Source organism: Zingiber officinale, chromosome 9B (genome assembly GCF_018446385.1).
Source record: "Zingiber officinale cultivar Zhangliang chromosome 9B, Zo_v1.1, whole genome shotgun sequence".
Classification (NCBI taxonomy): Eukaryota; Viridiplantae; Streptophyta; class Magnoliopsida; order Zingiberales; family Zingiberaceae; genus Zingiber; species Zingiber officinale.
In genome coordinates, this window is record NC_056003.1 from 117,415,529 (window position 1) to 117,427,384 (window position 11,856).

Consider the following 11,856-nt stretch of genomic DNA (forward strand, 5'->3'; position numbering starts at 1 on the left):
CTCCTGCACACTTAGACACAAGGTTAGAAACAAACATGACCTAACTTAACTTGTTGATCACACCAAAACAACCTTGGGGTTCCAACAATCTCCCCCTTTTTGGTGTGATCAACCCAAGTTAAGCTAGGGTTAAAATAGACATTAAATAACATTAAGTAAATTAACTTAATTTTCAATTTAAGTGCAAAAAGATAGAAAAGATAAAATCAAATTAAATCTATCTACCTCCCCCTAGACTTATACTTTCCCTTCTCCCCCTTTGATCACAAAAAAATGGGGTTCCAAGAAAAACAATCTAAGGGTTAAAGACTTAGAAAAAGTATTTCTAAAAAAAATTCTAAGTTTTTAAGAGATTTAGAAAAATTTTCTAAATGATTTAAGCTGAGATTTCTAGTTTCAAGAAAAAGTTCTTAATTTAGGAAAAAATAATTTTTGAGGGAAAAAAATCCAAAAGGAAAAAAAAATTTGAATTAAAAAAATCTTAACTTACATTTTTAAGTATATATATATATATATATATTAAATTGACTTAGGCAAAAAAAAATTTTCTAAGCAAGTAAATTTCTAATTTGAAATAAAATGTTTTGAATAACCTTTTTCAAGCACTAATTAATTCTTGTATTAATGCTTCATTAGTAAGTTAATTAAACATTTATTTCAGTATTTTGGCTTCCAGGTCGTGGCGAGGCACTAGGCCTTCTTGGTTATTAGAGCAAGAACCATTTCCTTAGACAAAGCCTCATAAAGAAATTCTTTGTTTAATTTTCTCACTTAAAGCGCTAATTTTAATTTTTAAAATTAATTTAAGCATGACTTCGGAACCCAATATAGGTTCCAGCCTACTGGATTAACTAAAAGGTTTTTAGGAACATATTTTCTTGAAATGTTTCTAATTTGTCCAGGGTGATATTTAAAGTATCAATTTAAATTATTAAATCTTCTAACATTGGTTTTAGATGAACATGCATGGTTTCTCAAGTTATCTACTTGCATTTTCGAATCATCATTTTCAAGTTTCAATTTTTCATTTGCTAGTTTTAATTTATCTAATTCTTCTATGGGACAAGATTTAGCTAGAATTACTTTTAAATTTTTATTTTCACTTTCTAATTTGCAGCAATCTTTTGTTAAAAGTTTAACGAACTTAAACATTTTATCGGGAGGAAGAGATCGTACCTGACTTACCTTGTCGATCTCGTTGTCCGTTTCTCCCCCTGAGCTGCTGCTTTCTTCCGACGTGTCTCCCCCTTCATCGATGCTCTCGATGCTCATTTCGGAAGAGCTTGAATCGCAGTCGTCGTCTTGATGACTCGCCATCGGTGCGAGTCCGGAAAATGCTTCGACTTCCGATTCGGACGAGGTATCGTCCCACGTTGCCTTTAGGGCCTTTCATTTTTGGATAGGCTTCTTACCCTTTTCCTTGTCTCTGTTCTTCAGCTTGGGGCAGTTGTCCTTGACGTGCCCTTCTTCGTCGCAGTGGTAGCAGCGGATCGTTCTTCTCCTCTTTCCCTGCGGATGGTTAGTAGATCTGGATTTACAAAGTTTCTTGAATCTTCTTACCATCATTACCATTTCCTCGTCGTCGAGAGAGGATTCCGATTCTTGTTCGTCTCTCGAGGCTTTGAGGGCGACGTTGTTTTTAGGCTCCTTCATTCCTGCACATCTTGACTCATGCACTTCAAATGTTGAAAAGAATTCTTCTAATGAAATCTTTTCTAAATCTTTATAAATGTAAAATGCATCTACTAATGATGCCCATTTGGTATTTCTAGGAAAGAAATTTAAAGCGTACTTGAGCGAATCTCGGTTACTTACCTTTTCTCCGAGATTCGAAAGACCGATGATAATTTCTTTTATCCTCGAGTGTAGATGCGCGACTGACTCATCTTCCCAAAGTCGGAGGCTGGTGAGCTGATTGCGAAGCAGATCTCTTCTGGCGAGCTTAGCTTCGGACGTTCCTTCGTGCAGCTCAAGGAACTTCTCCCAAAGTTCCTTTGCAGAGTTGTATTTACCGATCCTGTTGACTTCTTGAGGCGGAAGAACGCTTATTAGATGGTACTCTGCTTTGCCGTTCGCTACGAAGTCGGCCTGCTCCTTTTTTGTCCATTTATCTATTTCCTTATCCTCTGGAGCTTGAAAGACAAGTTTCATTGTTAAAAATAATTCAATATCTGTTGTAAGAAATACCTGCATATGTTTTTTCCAAGTGGCGAAATCCCCTTCGAATTTCGGCGGGTGAATGCTTGGTCCGGCCATCTCGTTGCTTCGTTCGGCGGTTAGTCGTCCTGAAGCACCTCGGCTCTGATACCACTTGTAGGACCGTTGGGCCGGCTAGAAGGGGGGGTTGAATAGCCTTGAATAAAACACAACCCTTTTTCGAACAATTAAGCTAACACTTGAAAAATAGATTAAGCAGAAAATAAAGCATAAAAACGAGGCACCGGATTTAACTTGGTTACAACCGGGGAGGTTGTTAATCCAAGGAAGATGATTGCACTAAGAACTCCTTCAGGCGGAGAAGCCTCGTTTACAGCAGTGTAGGCACAAAAAGAAAGAAGCTAATCAAAGCAGTGGAAGCACACAAGTGTTGTTACAATTTCTGAACTGATGAAAAGCTTCTGGACCAAGGCTATATTTATAGCCTTGGTCGGGGCGCCTGGAAGGGTTCCGGGCGCCCTGGGGGGATAAAACTTTATCCCCCAACGTTCAGATCGCGTAAATCGCGATCTTGGTCAAAATCAGGGTCCGGGCGCCCGGAAGGGTTCCGGGCGCCCCGGAGGGCTCCGGGCGCCCCGGACTGTTCCGGGCGCCCCGGAGCCCAAAGTCAACAGCCGTTGACTTTTTCGTCCGGGACCTCTTCTCTGGTTCAGTCCCGCCTCGGTTCGATTCTTCTCCTCCGGATCCGCTCACTTGGGTGATCTCTGCCATCCGGAAAAGGGCTCACCCGAACCCAACTTCCGGTCTTCTCGAGCGGGCTTCCCTCCGGCTTCTCGTCCCTCGGAATTGCCGCGTGTTTCCTTCTCGTCCGCCAGCGTACTCATCCGCAGTCGTCGACCTTCTCGCTAGCTGCGTCTCTTATCCGAGCAGCAGCATCTGGACGAAAAGCTAGGCAGATACAGGCAAGATCAGTCGACTGATTCGAGGGATCGATCGACTGATCAACGTTGAGTCAAACAGTGATCTCGACATCAGTGGATCTGGATCAGGTTCAACTCAGCTATTAAAAAGGGTTCGACCAGCAACTTCGAGATCAATATTCATAACAACTTCTACTCTTACACACTGCTCCAGAGCGATTCAACACGTCCCCCCTGCGCAGCTCCAACAATCAACGAACATCTTTTATTGTCGGTAACTATTTTTTTTATATAGCAATGGTACTTCAAATTGTAATATTATTCGAGCTATTAGAGATTGCCCAATGAAAGCGATCAACGATCGCGAGTCTTGGAGTAGGAGTTGTCAAAGGCTCGGAACCAAGTAAAATTACTTGTGTTTGTGATTGTGTTTCTTTATTTCCGCTATGCACTTTGTGTTTTTCGAAAAGTATGGAAAAATCACGAATACTATTTGATCCGGCAGTAAGGTTGGGGGACCCCCTCTGGAGGAGAGTCAACGTCACGCGGAGGTCAAAGGTCAAAAGGGTCAACATGAGGTCCGGTTGATCGGAGAAGGGGTGGGTCGACCTGCCAAACGGGTCCGAGCATAATCAAAGATAACCCGACGGGGAGTCGGGTTTCCGACACTCATAGTGAACAGGGTCGCCGGGTCGAATGGGCAACCCACTCGGCCAAGGCATAAAGCAGTAATGCTGTGAAAGAACAGTCTCAGCCGAGCACGCGACCGGGAATCTTCCCGGTCGGACGGAGAGGTACCTTCCGAGCGGCTGGCCGCTCGGCTCGGGGAGAGATAAGACAAAAGGACAAGGGGGCATTGGGGAACATCTTCTGACAACAGGCATGTTCAACGACCAAGCCATACGCAGAATCTTACGACAGAAGGTTCTGCCGTCCCATCAGAGAGGTGTTCGGACTGTAGCAGTATGGTGTCAGGCATGCTCCTCTGGCAAGCCCATACTAAGGTATGGTAAAGGACACGTGTACACCTCGGTAGGTGTGCATAAGCCTCCCCACAGCTCTATATAAGAGCCCACAAACTTCACCAGGAGGTACACGATTTTTCTCGTCTGGGTAGCCACTTCATCATTTTCTCTTGCCTGACTTGAACGTCGGAGGGTCGTCGCAGGGAACCCCTTCCTGGCCCGACTTCTTTACAGGATCACCGGAGATCCATACGGCCGGTCAGAGATCCACGTCACCAGTTCGGAGAGCGCCACGTGCCCAGCGTCCATCGACTCAGCGTTCGGACAGGATCAAATTGGCGCCGTCTGTGGGAACGCACCTGCATCCGAGCTGAAGAGATGGACGAAGCTGGACAACCGCACACCGTGATGCTCTCCCAGGAGGAGCTCGACGCTCTAATCGAGACAAGAGCAGCTAAGCTCGTGGAGCAATAGAAACAGAAGGCGCAAGCCGAGCGGTTGGAGCAACAAGCGACGTCAGCGTCAGGAGGCCGAGCGGAAGCACCGCCTGCCACGGTTTCATTTCATCGGGCCCTATTCCGTACGCCTCCTGAAGTCGCAATAGTTAACCGTGATCGAGGATCTTCATCCGACGAGGCGCCCAGGCAAGACAACAGAAAAGGCAAGGCTCCCCGAATGGACGCCTCCCCCGAGCGGATCAACCGGCAGTTTTCAGAGGTCATCCTACGAGACCCTCTGCCAAAGCATTATGTGCCCCCGGCGACCGGGGAATATAACGGAACCACCAACCCGGACGACCATCTGGGTAAGTTCGACAACACAGCTACCCTACATCAGTACACAGATGGAGTAAAATGCCGGGTGTTCCTTACCACCCTCTCGGGATCGGCGCAACGGTGGTTTCGGAGGCTGCCGGACGGATCCATTACTAACTTCAAGGAGTTCCGCACGACCTTTCTCCACCATTTTGCAAGCAGTCGGCGTTACCAGAAGACAACTGTCAGTTTATTTGCCATCAAGCAAGAGCCCAGGGAGTCACTCCGGGCTTACATCCAACGATTCAACCGAGTGGCCATGGATATTCCAACGGCCACCTCAGAAACAATGATGAATGCGTTCACGCAAGGCCTCGTGGACGGAGACTTCTTCTGTTCACTTATTCGAAAGCCGCCCCGAGACTATGATCATATGTTACATCGGGCCAATGAGTACATTAATGTGGAGGAAGCCCAGGAGGCCCGAAGAAAAGAACCTCCAACTGAGCGGCTAGCCCCTGCCGAGCGGAAGCCGCTCACTGGCCACCAGCCGTCCAGAGGACCGCGAGCCGAAGCAGCCCGCCCTCATCAACATGTAAGGTCTCATGCCATCCAAGAAGTATCCGCCGAGCGGCCCAAATCAAAAAATAAGGTATGGAACCCCATGTTTTGCTCGTTCCATCGAACTGGCACGCATAACACACGAGATTGCCGAAGCCTTCCCCTGATCGCCCACCCCGTTCCCTGGAGTGGCCGCCGTCGATCGCCATCATCCAACAGGCGACAGCAGCACCATGAAGTCGGTCGGCGGACATCCAGAAAGTCTCCCGAGCGGTATCATCCTCAGAGGCACGAGGACAATCCCCGGGTGTCTAAGGAGCGGCCTAGGCCGTCCGCACGGGAGAAAGAAAATAGAAGCAACACGTCCCACGGTGAAATCAACATCATCGCTGGCGGGCCGACCGAAGGTGACTCCAACAGAGCAAGGAAGGCGAGTGTCAGGCAGCTCCAGATCCATGCAATCGGCTGCAGTCAAGAACGGGCGAGCGGACCCGAAATCAGCTTCGGGCCCAGGGACCTTGAGGGAGTCGAAGTGCCACATGACGATGCCCTCATCATCAAAGCGGTAACAGCTAACTATACTATTCACCATATTTTCATTGATACAGGCAGTTCGGTCAACATCATATTCAAAAAGGCTTTCGACCAACTGCAAATCGATCGAGCTGAGTTGCTACCCATGACAACCCCCCTCTACGGGTTTATGGGCAATGAAGTTCTACCGGTCGGACAGGTCCGACTGCTATTTCGTTGGGAGAAGAGCCGCTCAGAAGGACGGGGACTGCCAACTTCGTCGTGGTCGACTCTCCCTCAACATACAATGTTATCCTGGGGCGACCAGCGCTCAGTGAGTTCCGAGCGGTCGTCTCCACCTTCTACCAGAAAGTTAAGTTCCCGGTTGAAGATAAAGTTGGAGAAGTGCAAGGAGACCAGCTGGAGGCTCGGCGATGCTACGTCGAAATGGTCCGAGCCGAAGCTAATTCCGCGCGGAATGCGCCACGGATCGAGGTGAACACCATAACCGAAAAACCACCCTCTTTGGTTTATGAAGAAAAATAGGAGGTGCAGATCCATCCGACCCAATCGGAGGCTACCACATTCATTGCGGCCGATCTGGAGGCAAGACAGAAAAAGGAGGTGATCAAATGTCTCCAGAGAAACTGCGACGTCTTCGTTTGGTCGACGCATGAGCTACCGGGAATTTCGCCAAGTATAGCACAGCATGAGCTTCATGTCCAACCGGACGCTCGACCGGTGAAGCAAAGGAAGAGGGACTTTAGCGCCGAACAAAACACCATCATCCGAGCGGAGGTCGAGAAGCTTCTAGAGGCCGGCCATATAAGGGAAGTCCAGTTTCCGAGCTGGTTGGTGAACGTTGTGCTAGTCTCTAAGCCGAGCAACAAGTGGAGGGTTTGCATCGATTTCCGGGATCTCAACAAAGCATGCCCAAAGGATTTCTACCCTCTGCCCCAGATTGATCAACTGGTGGACTCTACAGCCAGGTGCAAGCTGATATGTATGCTAGACGCCTATCAGGGCTACCACCAGGTGCCGCTCGCCCGAGAAGATCAAGAGAAGGTCAGCTTCGTCACAGCCGACGGTACTTACTGTTACAAGGTAATGCCATTTGGACTAAAGAACGCGGGAGAAACCTACCAGCGCTTGATGAACAAAGTATTCAAGGAGCAGATCGGACGCAATTTAGAAGTATACGTGGATGATATTCTCATCAAGTCCGTCCGAGCGGCTGATCTTTTTACAGACATGGAGGAGACCTTCCGAACGCTGAGGAAGTATGGGGTCAAGCTGAACCCTAAAAAATGCCTGTTCGGAGCAAAAGGCGGGCGTTTCTTGGGTTATATAGTGACTGAACGGGGTATAGAGGCAAATCCCAGCAAGGTAAAAGCGCTGCAAGATATGTCGCCCCCAAGAAATCTGAGGGAAGTACAGCGCTTGACCGGTCGGATAACTGCATTGTCAAGATTCATCTCTAAGACTGCCGATCGGAGTCTCCCTTTTTTCAAGATCCTACGCAAAGCTACTAAGTTTCATTGAGACGAGGAATGCGATCGGGTGTTTGAGGAGCTGAAGACATACCTGAACTCCTTACCCGTGTTAGCCAAGCCAATTGCAGGTGAGCCGCTCTATATTTATTTAGCTTCAACCGAGCGGGCAGTAGGCTCGGCATTAGTAAGGACGAGCGATGAAGAGCAACCCGTGTACTTCTTGAGCCATATTATAAAAGATGCTGAATCTCGCTACACTGGCTTGAGAAGCTAGCTTTTGCTTTGGTCCTAGCCGCTCGGAGACTTCGTCCTTATTTCCTAGCACATACAATCATCGTCCGGACAAATAGCCCATTAGGAAGAGTGCTGCTGAACCCAGAAGCTTCCGGACGGCTCATCAAATGGACAACGGAGTTAAGTGAATTTGACATTCAGTATCAACCCCGTTCAGCGATCAAGGCGCAATCCTTAGCATATTTTGTTACCGAAGTACAAAATCCCGAGCCCGAAGCTATGTGGAAAATATTTGTGGATGGATCGTCCACTCGGCTCGGGAGCGGGATTGGTGTGCTATTACTCTCTCCCCAAGAAGAACGAATGCACCTATCCATCCGGCTGAACTACAAGGCCACAAATAATGAAGCGGAGTATGAGGCCCTCATAGCCGGCTTGTAGGAAGCCCGGCATGTAGGAGTCGGTCGGGTGACAATCCATTCAGACTCTCAGTTGGCCGCCCAGCAGCTCTTGGGCACGTTCGAGATTAACAACGCTCGGCTCAAGCTCTACACTGAGGCCTTCGAAAAGCTCAAGGCCCACTTCAGAGAAGTCATAATCTAGAAGATACCCCGAGCAGAGAACCAGGCAGCAGATGAGTTAGCCAAGCTCGCAAGTTTAATATCACCGGTCATCATCCAGCAGCCAATTGAGCAAGTATCCTTGGTGGCGCACATTGACCAGATGGAGGGCCTCGCATTCTCGGGCGATTGGAGAACAACCATCATAGAGTTTCTGCGCTCGGGTGCGATACCGTCCGATCGGGAGGAAGCCCAGCTATTGAGGAGGAGAGCCGGCCGGTTCACACTCGTTGGAGACCAACTCTATAAGAAGGCTTTCTCCCGACCACTTTTGAAGTGTGTGAGCTCGGAGGACGCGGAGTACATCCTCCAGGAAGTGCACCAAGGATCGTGCGGAGGACATCCGGGCGGACGATCGCTGGCGAGGAAGATCCTGCTGGCTGGATACTTCTGGCCAACCCTGCAAACAGACGCCACTCGGACCATCGCGACGTGCCTTTTCTGCCAGAAGTACCACAACGTCTCCCACCGATCGGCGGAGGAGATGAAAGCATCTATAGTCTCCTGTCCGTTCGATCAGTGGGGAATGGATATCGTATGTCCGTTCCCTACGGCGACCGGTCAGCGGAAGTTTCTTTTAGTGGCGGTGGACTACTTTTCCAAATGGGTGGAGGTCGAGCCACTGGCCAAGATTATCGAGTAGATGGTCAAAAGGTTTATCTGGCAGCATATAATCTGTCGGTTCGGCATTCCTCGCCGGCTCATATCTGATAACGGGTGACAGTTCGTCGGGAAGCAGCTCGATGAATGGTGCAAAAGTTATGGCATCGAACAACATTTTACTTCCGTGGCGTATCCCCAGAGTAATGGTCAAGCCGAAGTAGCCAATCGGGAGATTCTTCGCATTCTTTGGGCTCGGCTCGACCATATGGGAGGAAGATGGGTGGACGAGCTGCCGGGCTGTTGGAGTGTATACTGAAAGCCTAAGCTTTGTAAATATTCATTATGAATAAAGAATCACATTCGGTCAAATTGTCTACATTTAGTTGTAGTTGTTCAATTAATTTATACTGTAGATAACATAGTATGTGGTGCCACATGCAGAAGATGATGTTATCAGTACCTTATAAATTATAAACAGTAGCTCACGACCAAAATGGAAAGGAACAAACCATTAGAAGGTCGTAGTGTAATTAGGTATCAGTTTATCTTGACTGTATAATTACACTAGTACACTTAGAGTGTATTGAGTAGGACCATTTGAGGTCGTTTCTTTTATACTGACTTTATAAAGAAACAAAGACCTCGGTTATTATGGAAGTGTGTGCTCTTAATTCTAATATAATAACAAGCACATATATTTGATATTTATTTCTTTAATTTATCAATGAGTGAGATTTAGTTCGATGAATCAATAAGCCCGATAAGTTGGGAAATGGTATCACTTATAGTGTGTGTTGTTGATTATAGAAGGAAACTGTGTCCTAGAGATACTAGGTTGATAATATCCTCAAGAGGAGCTCATAAGGATTGTCATGTTAAACCCTGCAGGTGGACCTAGTCCAACATGATGATAAGGTTGAGTGGTACTACTCTTGGACTAAGATATTAATTAAATGAGTTGTCAGTAACTCACTTAATTAGTCGACATTCGATATCTTAAACACAGGGAGACTAACACACTCATAATAAGAAGGAGCCCAAAAATATAATTTGGGATTGGTGCGGTAGTTCAATAATAGTTCTCTAGTGGAATGAATTATTATTGATAAAATTAAGTTGTGTGTTTGGGGCGAACACGGGATGCTTAATTTTATCGGGAGACTAAAACCAATTTCTCCTCTCGGTCCCTATCATAGCCTATTATTTATAGAGTACTATACCCACGTATACCCACCTTCTATACCCACCAATAGGGGGCCGGCCAAGCTAGCTTGGGAACCAAGCTAGGGCCAGCCTAGGTACAAATTGGGGTGGCCGGCCCTAGCTTGAACCCAAGCTAGTGGGGGCCGGCCAAATTAAATTAAAAAATAATTTTAATTTTAATTTTTATTATGTGGAATAAATAATTTATTAAAGAGAATTACAATTAAAATATCTCTCTTGTAAAAGATTAAAGAAAGAGATTAGATCTCTTTCCTTATTTGTAGATTGGTGAGATATTTTATTTTCTCTTTAAAATTATCCACATGTTGATAAAATTAAAATTATAGAAATTTCTTTTTATCAACCATGAAGAGATTTTTAAAGAGAAATTTTAATTTTTAAAATTTCCGAAAACAAATTAGGAAGTTTTAATTGTTAATTAAAACTTGTCTAATTTATCTCTTTTAATGTGGCCGGCCATTAGAGATTAATTGGGGAAATTTTATTTTTCTCAATTAAATCATGTCAAGGGAATTAAGGAAATTTTATTGTAATTAAATTTCCTAATTTGCCCAGGCCAAGGAATATAAAAGAAGGGGTGAGGGTGCCTTCATGAGACACAACCTCTATTATTTCTCTCCCTCTTTTATTCCTTGGAGTGGCCGGCCATCCTCTTCCTCTCTCCCTCTTTGTGGTGGCCGAATCTCTCAAAGGCTTGGAGCTCTTGTGGCGGCCGGATACTACTTGGAGAAGAAGAAAGAGAGAAAGCTAGCATCTCTTGGATCTTGGTTGGTGTTTTGTTCTTCATCCTTGGTTAAGATTTTTGTGGCCGAACCTAGCTAGGAGGAGAAGAAGGTGGTTGGTGGTTTCTCATCTCGGAAGATCATTGCCCACACAACGTCCGAGGTTAGAAGAGGAATACGGTAGAAGATCAAGAGGTTTTTCTACAAGGTATAACTAGTAATTTTTATTTCCGCATCGTACTAGTTATTTATGGAAATAATACCAAATACAAGAGGCTTACGATTCTAGAATTTCGAATATGTTTTTCGATGTTGTGTTCTTTTATTTTTTCTTTTCCTTGTGATTTGATTGTTCTTTTCGGTTAACCTAAAGTTATTTTAGGAAATTAAATATTAGCTTTCTATAAAAGATTTTGTCTAGTCGGTGGTGGTTGCTCCCATATCCAAGAAGGTCATGTGCCTCGCCACGTCAGTACTGGGAACCAATTATGGAAATTAATATTTAATGGAATTAATAACTTAAGGTGACTTGGGTCGAACGTTTTAAGTTCCGCAGGAGATCCAAGTCAAAACCTAAAAGAACAAATAGATTAAGTTTTTGATCATACGTGTTAAGTTCCGCAGGCGATCCAAATTTAATTTAAAAGAACACATGGTAGCTAGGAAAAGGTTCAGACCTTTGTACAAAATTTTTGTACAGTGGAACCTCTAGGTTTTCCGAGTAGCAACCAACAATTGGTATCAGAGCTAGGGTTTTGCCTCTGTGTATTTGGTATTAGTTTAATTATGCACATGTCATACATAATTTAGGCAGGTTAATAGTAGGATGTGCTAACTTTGTGGATGCATGATCCAACTATTATGGCTTTTAGTTATTATGTGTGATTGGACCCTTGGACATGTCAAGGGCATTTATATGTGTGTGCATGATTGTATTAAAAATACAGCAGGAGCTGTATTTAGCTTTATTAGGATTTTATTTTTGATCTAGATACATGTACATTCCTTTTATGGAATATAGGATCAAAAATGTAAAATTCTATTTATGTCGCGGATCGAATCTTGCAAAGCGTGGAACCTTCTAAGGAC